The sequence below is a fragment of the Melospiza melodia genome, chromosome 4, assembly GCF_035770615.1.
Source record: "Melospiza melodia melodia isolate bMelMel2 chromosome 4, bMelMel2.pri, whole genome shotgun sequence".
In the NCBI taxonomy this organism is placed as follows: Eukaryota; Metazoa; Chordata; class Aves; order Passeriformes; family Passerellidae; genus Melospiza; species Melospiza melodia.
In genome coordinates this window covers 92,293,607-92,313,369 of record NC_086197.1, presented here as the reverse complement: position 1 = coordinate 92,313,369, position 19,763 = coordinate 92,293,607, and the positions used below count along the sequence as shown (strand labels likewise).

The 19,763-nt window shown below is 37.6% G+C and overlaps 1 protein-coding gene across 13 annotated transcripts in view; it reads left to right on the top strand.

Moving 5' to 3' along the window:
• MAGI2 (membrane associated guanylate kinase, WW and PDZ domain containing 2) overlaps positions 1-19,763 on the top strand; it is a 701,683-nt gene that overhangs the window by 301,029 nt on the left and 380,891 nt on the right. Inside the window, exon 1 of one of the 13 annotated variants that reach the window (XM_063155596.1) lies at positions 13,973-14,179. The exons of the other annotated variants lie outside the window; for them this stretch is intronic. The gene's annotated coding sequence lies outside the window, so the exon portion shown is untranslated. Of the gene's footprint in view, positions 1-13,972; positions 14,180-19,763 lie in introns of those variants that run through there. 13 annotated transcript variants of the gene reach the window in all.

The window sequence follows — 19,763 nt, the reverse complement described above, 5'->3', positions numbered from 1 at the left end:
AAAAAAAATAAAAGGAAGATTCTAGAACTGAATTGGAGCTGTTTGGCAAAGTCAAAGGCATCACACATGCAAATTTCTCACTATCTGAAGAGGTAAAGATGTTTGGAGAGGATCTGAGAATGCAGTTGCCTCTTCAACATAATGGTATCCAGAAAAGGATATATCTAACAATATTTTGAAGTTTTTATAGTAAATAGTGAAATAGTTTGCTGAACTGTTTTGCCCTGATGGTAATGTAAATGTCATAATTAAAGTTATAATTTGGCATAGGAACATGGATCATCATGGTTTGTGTCTGCAACATGATGATGAACTTTGGACTTTTAGATTTTGATGCATAACCTTGAGTATCTTCCAAACAAATATCAGAAAAATGTCCTAAAAGTTTAGATTTTTGCATGTAGGATGATGAGTGTTGGATTCTCAGCACAGCTATAAAGTTGTCCTATATTCTCTTAGTTTTCCTTTTTCTAATTATGTGTAATTTACTATACATGATGGAAAAAAAGCACCATCTTTACACCTCCAATCCTGCAGATTACATGTCTTTTATTATTAAAGGAACTATTAATACAAATGTTGTACTCATAGAAATTCACATGCATATGTGTCCTACAATGATGCCCTGTACCTTATGAACATAATTAGGCCCCACAGCACAGTTAAATGCCATTCTGGTTTCATTAACAGGTAAACTGAGGCATTGCAGTCATTACTTGCTTCAAATTACAGTGTTTTAATGATAACATTATTGGTGCAAGCCAGGAGCTGTGAATAGCAATTGTTTGATCCAAATTGTAAGAACATACCATTAACCCAGACCAACTTCAACTACAGCCACACTTCTTTATAAATTTGTACTACAAATGTTTCACTTGCATTAAGCTAGAATGGTTGTTGACATTTATATTTCATCAGCTACCTCAGTTCCAAGTGCCTCTTTCAGAAAGTTCAACTTTCTAAGGCCACATCATGCATCTCTTCTCATATCTTTCCCTTATTTCTTTCCACTGAGTTTCCACCCTGCTCTGCAAAACCTTGTCACTTGGACCCTGCAGTGTGCTAAGCACACTTTAAAATTCTCTTTCCTTTCCTGATGATTTGTTTCATTAGTGACATTCTTCAAATCAAATGTACCTAATCCATGGTTCAGTCTACTAACAGGAAATCGGTTCAGTGAACAGGGTTTTATATAACAAAAGAAGTGCTCACTTAGAGAGTACTTTAAATACTTTGTTCATTGAAAAAAATGCTGACCTTCAGATTTTTCTGGCTTTAATGCTCTGGTGTTTCAGTTTGGATTTAACTGTAAATGAAAGCCTTCGAAAGCCATGTAATCCATCGATCTCATACTTGCTGAAGCATAAGTTCCATGGTACATGAGTTTTTTTATTTCTTTAATTTTTTTTCTGCTGTAATTATGTCAGCTATGCTATTTCCAGGCATACCTTATACAGGTGTCTGTTCAGCTGTACCTTTCCAAACCAAGGCCCAAATGTCTTCTTCATTTTCTTTTTTTTTTAAATTTTTTTAATTTTTTTTAATTTTAATTTTAAATTAATTTAATTTAATTTTAATTTTTATTAAATTTTTTAATTTAACTTTTTAATTAGTAATTCCAGTCCCAGCATCTGAATTCATTTGATGGGAGGTGGTATCCTCTTTTTGGTGCTATCAGTACTACTGTTATTGGACTGCTTGGGCTTAGGTGTTCTGCTTTGAGATTTGGGTATCTAAATATATGGTCATCTTACCTGATAGATTGTTTTTGTTGTTGTTTACACAGACTTTAACTATTTCCTGAGACTATTTTTTTAATTTTGACAGGAATATGTTTTTATTTCTCTTTGCTTTTAGAGAAGGTATAGATATCAGAAACTACAATAGGCTACAGACCATTAGATTATTTTATCATCTCTCACATCAGTTTAACTAGCTGCACAATTCAGTGTTCTGAGGAAATACCAAAATCTACTGTCGCCACCACCACTGTTAGCTTGGCAGGCTTTCAAAATTATTAATCTATTGGTAATACTGGAGAAAGATGGACATTAAGGTCAGAGAATGAAAACAAGAAAGACCAATTATGCCAAAGAAACTCTGTCTTGAAATTGGAATAGTCTAAGGAATTATTATGCCAATTAAATACATTTATTTATTAATTTGTTTCTTTCCTCAGGGAACAATGATTCCACAGTGTTATTGATTAGAATATTTAGGTCCTAAAGTAAAAAAGCCTTTTTACTGAGTCATGTCATGCTTCCTTTATTCCTTCATTTTAAATCTAGTAAAATAACCTCTACCTCACAGAACCCAAATGACCTTGTGCGGCTCAGCCATCATTAAATTATTAATATAAATACATTTTATAGTAGAAGCATGCATGGGGATCAGATTTCAAGGAAAGTAGGTTTCCAAAGAAAGGAAGTGAATGTGAGAATGTGAGCAAGAATTATATAACGTGATTTTTTACTCTTAGTATACACTTGAAGAGCTTCTTTCTTATGATTTATCTCGTGGTTTTCCCATTGCTCTTCAGTGGGATACTGGTATTCTTTGAAAATCCTAGCCACAGAATCCTGAGATGTGCATATTTTCTATTTACAGATCCATAGTTTTCAGAAAGGACTTTCAAAAAGGACATAGTTTTCAAAAATGACATTTTCTGTCACTACTCCTAGAAGTGATGGCCTGGCTCATCACTCATTTCTGACTATTCTCTTCCTTCCCTCTGGAGTATATATCTCATGAAAGGAGATGCATAGATGGAAGTTCTAACCCTGCCTTAAATAGGAAGGAATTTCCTCCTGATACATCCTGCTCTACCTTCTAAAAGAAAAGACAGAAGCAATCCAGCCATTCATTATCTAGTTTTCAATTCAGAATGCATTTTATCTGACTGGAGCCTGGTTTAAAAGAAATGAGTTCTCCCCATTTCAGTCATCTGTTTCTGCTGTTGTGATGAAATGCCAATAACACTCAATAGCCTATGCTACTGGCAATAAGATAATTTTACTGATTAAGGAACTCTTCCTTATCTAGGACTACCTGTGAAATAGAATATTTGCTGTGAAGTAAAAAAGTTGAATAGCAGAAAAAGAATTCCAAAGCTCAATGTAGCATCTTCAGTACATTCCCATACTGATGAATTCTTCCTTATTCACACTTAAAAATACCCTTAACATTCTACATTTAAAAATTGTTGTCTGTGCCATCACTGGAATCAGATGCAAGGCAAAAAAATCCACAAGTCCCCTTATGACTCCTCTAGGGAACATGAGACCAGCAGTAAAGATCTATAATCTAGTCAAAGTTCCAGCTCTCATTTTAGAGTAGCTGTATGCTGTTATTTTTGCTGCAGTTCTACTCTTTCGATGAAGTGAAAAATCCTTCTGTATCATATTTTAATGGAGTGGCAAAATAGAGATATTTGCAATACAATATTCTGTTTGTATTTTTTGCTTGCTAGACCACAAGATTTTGACAATACTCAAAAGTTTGTTCTTATTTTATCAAATTCCATATAAGAAACTGGAAGGGTTGAATGAATATGCACTGAATTTTGGTATGTGTAATCTTGGTTCACAAGAATTTTTTGTCAGCGGAGAACAGTGAGGTAAACTGTGATATCAAAAATCTTGACATGTATGTCAAAAATGGGTTTCTCTTTGTGTGTGAAGGTGTTCCACAGAATACAGAAAAATACAGTAGAAGAAAAAGTAAGACTAGGCTCTTGGTGTTGATTCTGACAACTGGGTACAGGCCTGACACTCTGAAAAATTTAAAGCTATGAGTTGGCATCCCAAGCACACAGCTAACAGTCTCCTCAGAAGGTAGGTACCTGTTAGCTGTGTGCTTGGGATGCCAACTCATAGCTTTAAATCATAACATTTCCACCTAAAGTATTATTAAAAATTGGGCATTTACTATTTAGTTTTGACTCACACATATATCAGCTGCAATTGTTCCTCTGTATTTTAACTCTTTCTAATGTTCCTGCTGCATAGGATATAAGACTTAGGAAATGTTAATTTTCTGTAGTTGCGCATTAGGAATTCCTATTGATAACAGTCACTACCTCTTGCCAGTTCTGGCTCACATTTGAATTCACACACTTCCTATAAAATCTTTATTTGTCAACTTTCTTTTGCCAAATGTAGGGCTTCTTAATTCCAGAGTTCTTATAGAAAAAACCCACTTCTTTAGGAGGTTAAAAAAGTTATGATTTCTGTCAGAGTCAAGTTATCAAAGATTCTTCTATAGAAAAGATTTTTATTTGTGCTAGGAAAAAAAACAGTACATATAGACGTAAAATATTATTTATTAGGAACATGCTGTACCAGTTTGGGTTTCAGTTTGACATTTAGTCAGTGCCTACAGAGTGAGTGGCACTATTTGCTCTGCTTTTGAATTTGAAGGCATGGGGTCTCAGTGATAATAACAGCTCCTGCCTTGCAACGAGGATGGTTTGCCTTCCTCTTTCACTGCATGTGGAAGTAGGATCTGTGATTTGTGTTGAAGAAAGGGCTTCCTATATGTTAGCCAAATTCCCTTCTGGGTGATCCAGACAGAGTAGGGTTATGATTCATTGGTGGTGGTTGAATGTGATGCGTTTGTCGGCACCTTTGACTTACTCTTGTCTAAAGCATACATGTCCTTTTCTTGCAAATATGTGGGGTTTACCCTTTATATCACTCCTATATATAGACCTCCCACTTTATATCACCTAATTTTCCTGCTGTATGTTGATAATAGCTTTGACTGAAAGTGGATCTTTGGTAAAAGGTGCCTTGGAGCCACTATAAACAGTCCATCACAGCATGTCAATGGTTTGACTTTTTGTTCTGAGGATTTCTTTTTTTGTGTGTGTCTGAATCTTCCACAGCACATTGCATGAGTTTTTGTTTATTGTGAAGAAATAAAGGATATTTCTTATTCTGATGGGGGAGACAGTGCTGAGGATGCACTCTGAATTCCATATAGCAGAGTAAACCTACAAAGCCACAAATTGAAAGAGAGATGTGAAATATATTTTCTGAACTCTCATGGCTTTTAGAAAGAAAGAATGCTTCCATGATGCCAAATCCACAAAAAGGCTGTCTTATAAATCTTGTGGTTGATCTTCATAATGGGCTCATTATTCAGGCCTTCCTGATTCCCCCTACCCCTTTGTATCTTCACAAAAATTCTAAAAGCTTGATAGGTTGAAGATGACTATTGCATTTGAAAATGACTATTATAAAAATCCTTTTGAATTGGCCATTATGCCCAAGCATAGTCGGGGAGACTGAAGGACAGACAGACAAATGCATGTTTCTGTGTATGCCATACCCACATCCTCCTTTCCTTCCTTCTTGCCTCCCTCTCATAATGCCATTACAGAAACTTGGTTCTCCTTAAGAAACCAAAATAAAAAAATTTCGCTGAGTTACACCAGTGAGTTTGTACTGACTTTTGGGAATCACTCTTGATTTGTATCTCTCTGAGAGTTAATTAAACACTGAGCGCTTAATGAGATTGTTTAGGAACAGGTCTGCAAGGATATACCATGTGGCTTTCTGCAGGTGAATAGGTGCAGTGAATGGACTGGGCCTATTCACCCTTGTAAGTTTTTACAGAATCAAATTTTTAGGTATGATTTCAAATTTTAGCTTTTCTTTCAAGTTTTGAAGAGAATCTGAACTATTAAAATGTGTTTAATATCTGCAAGAAGATTAGTAACTAAAACTGTATTGTTATGGCTGTAGTGAACTACTTTTTATGACTACAAACACAGTAATTTTTGATTCAGGATTTCTATAAAGTAAGTTTTCTAACAATAAACAGTGTAAAAGAATGCAGTGTATCCAGCCAGGTACATATTAAAACAACAAAATTATAGTGCCTGATACAATAATTATATCGAATGTCCCATGATTATATTAACATTAAAGATAAGGCAGCCTTACAAAACCAAACCAAAACAGACAAACAAAACCAACACACTTTGAAGAATGAAAGGGGAGAACATTTTGTTTCTGAGAAAAAGTTGCTGCAACAGTAAATGTCTCTATAAGAGAAAAGGACAATTGGAGGAAGAGGAGGGGAAATGTGGAGCAGTCATAGGAGAATGGCACAGAATAAGAAGGGAGGACAGCAGTGATGGGAGCCTGGGAGGGCAGGGCTGAGCCCGTCCCTGTGCTCGCTGCGGGGCTCGGGCGCTGCCGCTCTCCAGGGTCCTGAACGCTGAGAGCCGCCCGGCTGGTCCGGAGGAACAGCGAGAGGAGTCGTTTAAATAGGAAATTTGAAGTGAATGGGCCGAAATTAATGAAGAAATTTAAATTTTGGAATAAATTATTTGAATAAATAAGAAAATTCATAAATTCTATTTGTTTATTAATTTACTTATCTACTCATTTATTTATTTCCCTGTTGCAGTACAGATTGTTTTGTACATCCTGTGCATTCACTATGGTTCTTATGGGAAATGTGCGTGTTTTTGCATACTCATGCACAATATTTAGAAAAGAGTTTGATGTGTTCTGCTGACACAAGCTTCCCATTGTTGCATTCCTTGTGCATTAGATCTAATCAGAGATATGCTTCCATTTTGCTTTTCATACTGAGTTAATTCCCTCTTCCAGTGGGCAAGCACACCACAGAGTGTTTCATTTACTTGTCACAGTGAGATCAGGAAATCTATTGTTAATTATTATGGTTTCAATTCCCAACTCAGCTTCCTGTGTCAGATGTGTGAGTGTTTGACTATTAATGACTAGATGGAATATTAGTATCTACACTATGAATATTAAGCTTTCTCTCTTTATTTAGGCAAAATTTTCTAGAAAGAAAAAAAAATCAAAATGGTACCAGAAAAGTCTCTTGCACATTTGTCCAATAATTGGTTTACTATCAGTTTTATGTGTGCATATACGAATCAAGTGATAGAATTTTTCAGACTTTTAAAATGCACATAACATGCAAACATAACATTTAAAACACTGCATGAATACAGAGGTGGATACTAATAATAACAGTAATAGCAGATTCATATTAATGAGAAAAATGTTATTGCACCTAGTTAAAATACAAGAAAGATTAAATAAAATAATTAAAATTGTAGCTATCATACCTCATACTTGCATATAGACACTATTTTTATATGTAGTCTCAGTAATTTAATGATTGTCTTTTGTTAATAGGAAACAAAAAACCTAGAATTTCAGTTGAAACTCCTACAAAAGCCCCAATGAGTCCCCAGATTGGGAGTTTCAGAGTGGGAGAGCAATTGTATGAAAAATGCTTTCCTCGTCTTCCCTTACAACACAGCAGGAGGGGGGGGGAAGGAAAAATGTGTCATAATTTCCAAATGTTGAGTTTCCCAGAACAATCATATATGAAATTTCATATCAGCCACTTCACAGTAAAATACTGTTGGCTTCAGAAGAGGATTATAGTCTTCAGTAACCATTAGGAGTTAAAATAGTGGATGTGTTCCCTTTCTGTAAACATTAAGCTGTGGACTTAGACTATTTGTACAAAAGGTATAGACCTTCCATTTTATTTTTCAAAGGTATTACAGCAACCCCAAACATGACTTATTTTAAACAAGGTATCCTAATATAGCATATACAAGCAGAATACTAAAATGTATTTTGCTTTCTTTTTTGACTTCCTTTATTTTAATATGACATTAAATAAAGAACATTTTCATAGTTACAATTAATAGGAATATAATAAATTAGTAGACTAACTGCTTTAAAGATTGGTTTTCTTAATTTTTTATTAGCATTATTTAATCCAAAATTTGCAATAAAAATTTTGAGACCTGTTTAGGAGAAGATTGTATCATATACAGGGACTAGGGAGGACTGAGCAAACATGCAGTTGAGTAAATATTCTCTAGCAGGTAATAACTTGGAAGCACAGTGCAAAAATACTGGTTTGAGAAGGCTCTGTCAAGAGTCTTTTTGTTTCCTAATATTATATCCATTCCTCCTGCAAATTTAAATTTTCTTATTCTTTCTGTTTCATTCCTACTAGTAATAGCACACAGGATTAAAGAGTGTTTGCTGAAATGTAATTTAGCTGTTCTTAAATCATGGTGAAATAACATTTCAGTAAAAACATAGTCATGTCATATTAATTTTGATACAACCACAGTGATTTTTCAAATTTACATGTTAAATAACATTTGCAGATCAGGAAAATATTTTTCTCTGCGAAGAAGTTTTATGAAACTTATTATGCTTGGCTATTTAACAAAGGAAAAAAAAAACCTGGCAAATTTTTTTGTTTTGTTTTAGTTTGTTTAAAATTGTATTTAATCAAGATATCACTTACATGAAAGGAGAATTGGCAAAATACTTGACCAGTTTTCATGGATTTAGGTAACTTTCTTTGCAACATACTAAGCGCTTTTAGCAAAAACTTTCGGTGTCTTTATCATTTCAGGTCTCATATTGGATGACAGAACACTAGGGAGCAGTCAGAAAGATAGGTGAAGAATTTATTTTTATTTCATTCTTTCACATAACCTAAACACTTGAAATCTAGAAAGATTCTTTCCAAACTATTTGCTTTTCTCAATAAAACAAACAATTTTTTTTTCTATCAGACAAGAGTTTTGCACAATTCAAAAAATGATATCTTTCCAGTTCCAGAGAGGAAAACTATCAACACATGGGCAAAATCATAGGAGCAGGAAGACATTCCAACTCTAGTTTCAAATAAAGTAGGTCACATGCTGTAAACTCAGACCAGGTAGAGATTTAATTTTTGCAGTCAGTGCCACCAGAGTTGTGTGAATTAAGCTGCTGTTTAATAAAGATTGTGGCATCCTATTCTCTGGGAAGAGGGAAAGAGGTCCTCTAATAAGAGAAGTGTGCTGAGTCAATCAAGTGCCATTGGAAGAAGAGTGAACACTGAATAAACCAGTAATTGACATCTTGTGGCTACCCCTATTGTAAATCAATTAAACTGCACTGAATTCCAACAGGGGAAAGCAGTAGGGGCACAGATCCTCACTGCAATGCTACCATAGACCATCCTACTGGCAGGCACTGGAAGCCAATTAAAAAACTTACTTATCCAAAATAACACACTTAATGAACACACTGTCTGAAGAGAACTATAATTATCTTCTCCTTCTCATCATGAGCCTGAACAGGCAATATTATAAGCTCAAGGAGAAACAGTTGAACTATCCCAAGAAAGTTAAATTAATATCCTCAAAAAAATAACCAGTCATTTTTATGGGACTTTTCTCCCATTGCTGCCCACTAGCTTCTGCCAAAGTTATTAAGGCTAGTGTGTTTATCAGCTAGATGAAGACACTCAGTCTTCTTTGAAACACAAGTCTCAGAACGGGTTGGCAAAGTAATTTTATAAAAGTTTCTCTGGATATGGAATTTGTGCAAAGTTTGTAAGAGGGAATAAGCTTCCCCTCTGCTGAGCCCTGATGAGGCTGCTGGGGAATCTGGTGTGCTGTGTCTGGGCTCCTCAGGACAGGAGGGACCTGGTGCTCCTGGAGAGAGCCCGGCGCAGTTCAGTGCAGACTGGGGGGCTGCAGCATCTCTCCTAAAGGGAAAGCAAAAGCTGAGGGAGCTGGGCCTGTTCAGTCTTGAGAAGAGATGACTGAGAGGAGACCTTAAGAACATCCGCAAGTATCTGAAGGGAGGGTGTCAGCAGGATGGACCAGGCTCCTTTTGGTGGTGCTGAGCGACTGGAAAAGAGCAATGGGCAGAAACTGATTGACAGGAAGTTCCACCAGAACACAAGGAAAGGTTTCTTCATGTGTAGGTGACCAAACAGGCTACCCACAGAGGTTATGGAATCTCCCTCACTGTAAATAACAAAAAAAAATCTGGATGCAATCCTGTGCAATGTGCAACACACCCCTTACAAAGGAAAAAAGAGCATGGACATTCCAGCAGACTTGATGGTGAATTTCCTCCTCAACATCAAAGGAATTTTGTTACTTCTGTTTTTATCATTCACCTGGTTTTTAAAGAAGGGAGCGTTTCCATAATTTCTTCTCTTCTTGTAGCAAATTTATTTTTGTCGTGCCTCAATAATTTGATAAGAGAAGGTCATGAATTCCAAAGGACACTTGTGTTAATGTAACTAATAATCTCTCAGTTCTTTCTGTCTGTTTTGAAGTAAAATATAACAACTACTCCATTCCATGGAAAGGGCTTCTATAGAGGCTTTCTCTAGCACGAGTCACAGACCACGTGTCAAATGGCTTATTTATAATACAACTGGATTCTTACCACATCTCTATCTCAGCCTTCTTTCACTTTCTTCTCTGTAATCTTTAACTTGTGATGGCAAAGGACTGCAGGTAAAGCCAGAACCCGAATGAAATCTACCTTAAAATTGTTACATTTCCTGATTAAAATGTACAGTATTTTTAAGGGTGGAAGTAACTCAAACTACTGTAAATGCCGTATTTGTTGGGGTTTGCCCCATTGTATAAAGCATGTGTGTAACTTGTGTGCACTTGGTTATTTTCATTCATCAATAATATCGATGTAGTTATAGCTGTTTTCTTCCTTTAGCACTAATTTTGAAACATAGACTTGCAAATTCTGCATCTAATGGAAAAAGAAGCCATTTGTTCCTGTTTGCTCCACAAATTTAAAAATACTTCATAAATACATGACATACCCATTTTCTTACTGATTGAATGCAGTTTCATTTTTAAGGATATACCTTTTTGACTTGCATATAAATGAACTGTAAAAAAGATGCAACCTATTTCTATGGCTTCATTTAGGAATAAATCCAGCCTTAAGGCTGATATTATTATAACTAAAATAGGGATTTTTTATTGTTATTTTATGTAGATATATGCATTTTTTTACTGTTTCGAAATTAACATTGCAAATATTGAGACTATTTCTCTGACAAAGTAGATCATTAATTTATTTTTGTCATGCCTCAATAATTTGATTATGTCTGTGTTGTTGTTTGAATTAAAGCTCTAATTTTTAAAAGATTATGATTTAAAACTAGTGATTCTTCTGGGAAACTCTCAAATTCCTCTCTAAAGATTACAGGAGATAAACTTAATGATTAAAAAACCCTGTATTTATTTCCTGAGTGAAGTATCAGTCTGTACTGGTTTTTATTTTGATAAATATTACTGCACATAATTTCCAAAACATAATTGTTATCTGCATGGTTGAGACAGGTTTTCATCCATATTTATTACATGGTTTTATTAATTATGTATACATGTCTGTACACATTATTTACATACCTACTTGCATGTATACCTACAGCCATCAGATGGAAGATTAGCCTCCAGTTTCTTCCAGTGGATTAGACCTGTACTTACAGCATCAACATGAAAAGTCTGAATGTTCCTGTCAATGTGCATGGCAGCCCAGGCATTACAAAAGGCTTTTCTTTGGAAACCTAAAATCACTGCTCTATTTCTTAGAAAGGAAATTGCTTCCTTTTGAGAGTTGTAAACCATACTTTGCAATAGCTGGGTGACCGCAGCATTTCATTTTTGAAAAGCTCTACTGTACTCAGCTTTGCTGAAGTGAACATTTTGATGACTCTAATAAGTGTGCATAAGATGTGATCCTCTTGCTTATCAAGAAACTCATCACATTCAGGGGGAGTCCTGTGCAGAACGACACAACTGCATTCCAGTAATTGACTACATCAGAAACTTTGTTGAGCAGTCCCATGATTTACGCACTATTGTAACTATTCTTAAGTACCAGGCAGGGTAATTTGTGTCTATTTGCCTTTTCACCAATGATAGTTTAGGCCTATTTTTGTGCTAGAACCAAGTTTTATGTTGACTTTATAATAATAATAATAAAGAGGCTGACAGTATCCAAGTTAGAAAACACAAATATATATTCTGAGTTCTGAAGACTTGTAGCTTGTCTGGCCCTTCTAGCCTCTCCAGGTGACTTACTCAGCTGGCTCTCTCATATTTTACCCATTGCATCCAGTGAATGTCACCACTTTGCTTGCAATATTATGGCTTCAGGAGAGTGAAAGGAAAAAACTATTAATAGAGTAACTACCTGTGGCTAGACAGAGTGCCCAAAAGAACTGCAGAATTCCACCTATAACCAGAAACTTAGACAACTGAGATGAAGTTGTTTTTGTTCCTGTCTTGTGTTGATTCCTATGGCCTTCATTGTTGGGATCATCTTAAACATGTTCTAGTGTTGGGTGTGCAGTTGTTAGATATCTTTCTACAAGGATGTCCCACTTCTGGCATTTTTAATATATAATTAAATGAAATGTAGAAAAGCAAAAGTCTAATGATTTTTTTTTACGAAGACTGGTTTGAATTAATGCCTCATATATATATATATATATATATATATAAATTGTTATGGGAATTTTCATGAACTGTGGCAAAAATTTTGGCTATGATAGGAATGATGTGAAGCACTCTTACTAGAGCATTACTGAAAAGGATGTGCCAGGGTTAAAAACCGTAAGTCTCTGAAAGATAGAGTTGTTATTATCAATCTAGTGGATATAATAATAGCCTAGTCATATGGTGAAGTTAATCTATGATCTCTCATATAACTCTTTTCCCTCAGTGTCCTAAAAGAAATCCAGGTTGCTCCTTTGTGTACTTATCAAAAGAATTGCTTACATCATAAGAGTGATAGTACAGAAAGTAAAAGGTGGAAATCTCATTTAGTGTGTAGTGCCAGAGGAACTGAGGTGTCTGTGGACAGACTCACAGTTAATACAAGATGAGTAAATGGTTATTTTTTATATCGTTGGAAACATTGGGAAGTACTGGAAGTGCCTCTGTTGGGTGGTGGATGGATGAGTAGGCTTTCTGGTCTTAACCTGAGTCTTTAACAACCTTGTCATAGGAAAATGGCTTTAGATTTCTTCTGGAATAGGTGGTACATTGCATCTACACATTTGGTTTCTCAGAAAGACTGATTAAATGTGGATGCCTACTTTCCCCTTTGTGCCTAGTTTTGCAGGTGTTTCCCGTTTGTTACCATTTTATAATGAATGCATAAGGAATATTTTGAGTGAAATTGTGGTCTCATTAAACATGATAGAATTTTTTAAATGGAAACTGGGGTTCGAAATGCAGTATTTTATCAAGACTCACAGTGTGTTTCCTATAAGATTTTCTTCTAACATATTGTTTGCTGGCAATTCTGACTGTTTCAACAATATTTGGGCATTCCATATTACTTGGCAATAACTCGGATTCTCACAGAATCTGAATTCTTTCAGTCTTTTAGAGCCTGAATTCCAAAGCCCTGCACCGTATGGTAGCTTTAATCAGGGTAGTCCCAGGGAGCAGGGCCATTGGATACAATTCAGAGAGTCAGTTTTAATTGTAATGGCCCTTACATCAAAGATAACTTGAATTGCAATATAATAATATGAATAAAGAACTAATAATTGTTTTTAGTTGAGTATGGTCCATTTGCTGATGAGAAATTAAGTATGGCTTCAGCATAAATATTTAAATATTGTATTGTAAAAAAACAATGTACAATTGGGAAGAAGCTGTAAAGGGATACAGAACGAGCATAGCATCTAAAAACAATTATGTTTATTAAGAAATAAGCCCCTAATGTTAAATATTTAAGGGGTGTCATGGTATCCAAACTATGTATGAATATTGCCACTGAAAAGTTGAATTGCACATCTTGTGCGGATTGCCAGCGCAGAGCTGGAAGGCAGAAGGATGCCTGACGATCTCCCCGGAGCCCTATTTCCCTCCCTGCTTTGTAATGTAAATGGCTAGTTTGAATCCCAGCACGGATCCGTGCGCTCAGCCCCCGAGCATCCTCTCGGTTTCCGAGCGGAAGATCACCTGACCGCCGCCCGCGGCTGCCCTGCACGGACGGAGGGACGGACGGACGGACGGAGGGACGGAGGGACGGAGCGATCGCGGCGCGGGCAGGGCTGGGCTGCGGGGCCGGCGGCGGCCGGGGGCGGGCGGAGGGAGCGCCGCTGCCTCAGCCCTCCGAGAGGCACAACAAAAGAGCTCAGCTGCGCTTCTTGCGCGGCTGTGCCTGGCTTAAGCAGAAGATTCTAGACATTGGTGCCGAAAAAATCAAAGCGCAGCTGAGACTACGTCTGCCGGGGAGATTATTGCCGTCCCCAGAATGGGCTGGATCCAGTACAGGTGGTTTGCAGATCATGCGAAGGCAGACGGGCTGAGAGCCATGGAAAGGTGGGATAAGGCGCTGCCTTCTCTTTCTTGCCGTTTTTTTTTTTCTTTCTCTCTCTCTCTCTGGATTTGTAAAGCAGTGTAGCTGGAACCTGAGTCAGGGTCACTTAACGAGATTAGATGGGGTTTAATCCCGCAGAACAGAACGAAAATGGGAGGCACTGCTGTGTTCAGACAGATGTTGAACCCAAACTTGGGCTGAGTTGGACTTGCTGTGAGCGATCCTTGTGCAGCTTTTGACGTTGTCTTTGTTTAGAATAGTTCCTTCACGAAATACGAGGCTTTAGGACGAGCTGCATGCCTCTGTAACAAATTGACTGTTCCAATGCTAGTAGATTTTTGCCAGAGAAGCTGCAAATGAAGGCTTTGGAGGTGAGTTTATGGAAATAGGAAGAGCTGTTGACTTTTAATTCCTTGTGATGCGGGCATGGTTAGAAGTTGAGCTGTGCTTGTTGTTGTACATTGTCTGAATTGTAACAATGGGCAGTTCAAGTAGAGCAAGTTTGAATGGTGTTTCTTCAGCGTTGTAAATGCATTTCACTGGTATGATCTTTGGCTTTTCACAGAAGGCAAGGAATTTCTTCCTTTTTTTGAAGAAAAAGCTATCAGATTTTTTTAAATATCAAAGAACAAGGGCAAATAAGCATTTATATTTGAATGGTTGTTGTTGTTAACACCAGCATGCCTCCTAAACATCTAAAACATATCCCAGCAATTTCTCATTTCTTTTGCTGGGCAGAGGCATTTCTTTTGTTCCTGATTTTTTCCCCTGCCTCTTTAGAACAAAAGGCATTTCCTTTTATTTTTTTTTTAATGGCAGCAAGAGAGTTACATACAAATTAGCAATTTTATACAGGTTAATGCTCTGCTTCATTCTGAAGTAAACTGCCTTAAGGTATTAGGAGGAGAGGGGGTGGGCAAACCGGGGGAGGCTTGACCGATGCCCAAGAAATACTGAATTCAGATGGATTTAGATCATACAGAGAAGCAGACATTTATCTGTAACTGGATTTCAGCTCCATGTCATGCAAAATCTGCAGACTATAGCAGGAAGACTCTTAGCAACCAATAAATCAGATTTGTAATGGGCCTTTAAAAATGTCTGTGAGGGGTGACTGCTTGGGTCCCCTTTGGCCAAATTAAGATGCAATCTGACAGTACAGTAGCATCTGTGTGCTGACATTTTCTCATGAACCTAGTGAAAAATGGCTCCAGATCTCTTCTTCAGTACCCAAAAGACAGTTTCTGAATAGCCATGCATTTTCCCCTTGTATTGTTGTTTATTATAATCACCATTCTCTCTGGTAATGTCTGACTGGCTTGTTTTTCTTTGCTTTCTTTGACTGTGTGACTGGCTGAGGGGCTGTAGTGGGCAGTGGTTGTTTTACCTGAAACCAGAACCTCGTGCCAATACTACTGCTTACAAAAAGGGAATAATTTTACAAAGTGTGTATTGCAAATGTGTTGTATAAATACTGCTAATAGAGCAGCTTCTGCCAGTTATGCTGGAATTAGGTAAGTGGGTTGAAAAACATGTGTCTTGAATGATGTGCCGCCCATGATACAGGTGAAAAAGAAATGCCAGCCTTTGGTGAGTGCAGCTGGCAGGTAAAACTGAAAATCCTAACAAAAGGCATTGGAATAAAGTCCTTAAAGGCCAGAAGGATATGTATGGGTCCAAGCATTTGTTTATCCGAGGGAGTTCACGTTCAGATACTACAAGAGCGAGGGGAGAGGAGGAGCAGGGGAGGCACTCCTTTAATTGTACTACAAGTGTGCTGGGTGGAAGGAGCCCCGCACGGAATGGCCATTCAGTGTGATTCTGCAGCTCTGCTCCAGCCCCCCTGAGCAGCAGCTGCAGCCCAGAGCTGGGAGCAGCCTCTCCCTGTCCGTGTGTGGGGTATTGCAGGGCGGAGAGGAAGGGGACCGTGTTTCTCCAGAGGGATCTGTGCCAGGGGATTCATGGGGCAAATGGGAATTTCACTCCAGTGAAAATCACTTGTTTAAATGTTCCCGCAGATGGGGTGGCTCCACAGCACTAAAGTAGGGCAAGTAGGAGGCAGAAGGGTAGCTGTGAGGAGTTGTCAGTAGTATGGATCCTCTCCAGAAAATGTGGCCAGTGTTTTTTGTGACTGCTTAATAGTGCCTACTATTTTTGTTGGTGCTTAGAAAGCATGTTGCGTGCAGTACTTATAAAACCCCCAAATGTTACTTGCCAGACTTATTGCAGTCTTTTGAGATTCATTTTCATAGACCTAAATGCTTCCACTACCGCCAGAAAGGAGCAAAAATGGAACTTTAACACTGAGCAGATCCCATTGCTCCTTCTGTACAGGTAGATAATTTGACAGTAGTAAACACTTGCTTCATGGAAAGTGACACAATTGCACAGTGGGATTGTGAAAAAGAAAAACAAACATCTTGCAAACCATCAGACAAGCAGAAATGTCAATGGGAGGTGTTCAAATAAATAGAGTTAAAAAGCTTTGAGTGACAGAAAGATTCCAGGTGCCTTATTCACACTGGCCATAGTTACAAAGCACTAGAATGCAGCTGCAGTTTTGGAAGGTAAACGAAACCTGGCTGATTTTCAGGTGTGTTTGTAGATAATCAGAATAAAATGGGAGTCCAGTACTGAACTGGAACAAATTATATTTCAGAACTTTACACATTAAGAAAAACTGGATTAAAGATCACTACAGGCAGAAAACTTTCCAGAAAGAATTAAATTAGTAAATTTAACCCTAAAGAACACACACATCCAGCTAGGGACACTGTCTATTGATTATGTGGTTATTAACTACAACATTATTTAAAGTGGGATTTAACAGTGAAAATCTGATTTGAGAAATGTAGCATGACTTTTGACTTTCATTGTCATTACAAAATGAAAACTGTCCAGGGACTTTGCTTGGAAATGCACATTTTCTCATGGTGCAATGGTGACACACTGGACCTCTGTAAAGGGAGAGGGGAAACACAAATAAAATGGTGGCACTAGGAAAATTTCTCACCATCACTTTCTGAAAGCTGTGTAAATACATCCTGAATCCTGAATGGATAAACACATGATAAACATAAAAGTCAGGATTGTCTTCTGGTTGTGATGAAAATAAATAATAACAAGAATTCGATAGATTAGTATATACTAACAGGAAAAAAGACTTAGACCCAGAGTATTGAAATCTGAGAAAATTCTATTTACATTGAAGCAGTCCAAGTAGCAATTGCCAGTGTTCCAGCTGACAGACTCATCAAACAGCCCACCTATTTCCCATTTCAGTAGCAAATGCCTATACAGAAACCATCATGCTCTCACTGCAAAATAAGCTTAAGAACATTAAAGACCATATAATATTCCCAGCTGCCCTAATGCAACCAGTTTAAATCAAGTTTGTTGTAAATGATGTCACTATAACAGAGCTGATTGTAGCCCACAGGGCCAGGAAAAGAGTATGGTCAGCATAATTTACCTTTTTTTTTTTTTTTTTTTTTCCCCTGTAAGAACATCCCAGCTATTTCTATTCCCATTCCTCTGTCATTGTTTCCTCATGTATAATGTATATAGCATACCTCAGACCCACATGTCTGATAAAAGCACCAGACAAAAGTTTCAGAGAGAACTCTCCGATCACTGTAGCAACTGCTTTCTGACTACATTATGCTGTGGCATGAAGAGGAGGATGGTTCTTTTGGTGACCTTTGGTGTTTGTGTACAGAGCATACCTACGTTTAGACTGCCTACTTATTGTAGAAAACGAAACATCAATAGTAGAGTTAGCTGAAAACTGTAAACTGAAAGTTGGCTGCGTCTGTTCTTTCTCTAACCTTTGAAGGTTAAGTTGACTTTTCAACTAAATAAAGAAAACTCTCCTGGAAACATGCAAGATGCTTCAAACCTGACATTATATTTCCTGTCACCATTCTAATTTTTTTTTTTTATATATTTCTCCTCTCACACGTTTTTTCTGACTCTCCACAGACTTCTTTATTTATGTAAACCTTCTTTGATTTAAGCTCACTTACCATCTATGACTTTTCCCTTCTGCCCCAGAACTCCATGTTCTGGGACAGTGAGAAGCAATTTCTGCCACCAGGTCTGTCTTTAGTCCACGTGAAATCAGTATTTGGTGCTTGGGAACTGGGTTATAGAGAGGTGCATATCCAGATGCCTGCAGAACATAATACTCTCAATCTCATCAGTCTTCCTACAACAAAAAGGAGATTATTTTTCATCCCAACATCAGCCACATACACCATGAAGAATTTAGCCAATATCGCCATGGTTCAAACTGCTGAAGGGAGCAATGAAAGCTGGTGGCTTTCTTGGGACAATTTTATAATCTGAATCTGTATCCTGAATACCTGTATGATCATAGGAACGGTACTAAAGGAGAGTGGGGTTTACGGCTCTGTTCTGCCTCTGGTGAAATTGGTGCCAAGTTTCACTCTAGAGATGAGACAGAGAACATTTAGGAGAGAAAATCTGATCTTGCAGAGGGGCTCAGGTTAAATACATTTTATCACCTTCCTGGCAAAGAAAACAAGCAAATAGGATTTGCAGTGGGTGATCACGGAACCTCTCAACCCCCTAACTGTTATTCCTTATGAAAATATGAACAACAACAACAAAAAAAAACTGCCTGGGAAAAATATTTTAATCTGAAGGTATTAGGAGTTAAGTCTTTACAGCCATGACAATCCCCATTGACAGAATTGCTCATAACCCAGAGGTGATGGAATACAAATGGGCATGGATGTGAGAAGCATTGCAATAGAGAGCACATCACAATAAAAGCTCTCTTTCTCAGTTATCCTTTCCTTTCCAGTCAAATAAATAAATTGCAGTGAAGTACAGTGGGAAGAATTAATGCCGCTAGAGTGCTTTTCTGATGACAGAGATGATGGAAGCTATAAAAGTCTGTCCTAGATACCTAGAAATTAAAGATTTTTGGAAGTTTGTAAAGATTTAGGAGCTCTTAGAGTCTGGATTGATTCAAGCAGACTAAGTGGATATGGAGAGTGTAACTTCAGACTTGGTCATGTGCTGAGAAACCTGTTCTGATGGGAGCACAAAGCCTCGGCACTCCTGTGCTGCTCCTGCTCTCCATCTGTCTCCCCTCCCAAGGTCATGGCTTAAACCTGCAGGATTGTTCATGACGTTGGCCAGAGTTGGAGTGGCTGTACTCATCTCTGTGATGGCAGAAGCCATGATGATCCAGGAGGTGATAATGTTTGTAATGAAACATTGGTGAGCAGAGCCTCTGCAGGGACAGGACCTTCAGGGCAGAGTTCCCTTTCATTAGAGGATTTTTCACCTTCAGAATTAGCTTATTGGAAGAAATTCTGAAAAGTAGCTTGGCATCATCCAGTAATGCTATGCAGTCAGATACAATCCAGCATTTTGTATTTTAACAGTGCACATCACCCAAAGAGGAGTGAGGAACAGTGCCTTTGTCACTAATTAGGGTTCTCTGTCAATGGTTGGGATCAAGAATATCTAAAAGCAAAGCTTTATTATGACACCAGCCCCTGTAATGTTCCATAAATTTAGAACATTTGGGGAGAATTGCAGATGGCTGAATAA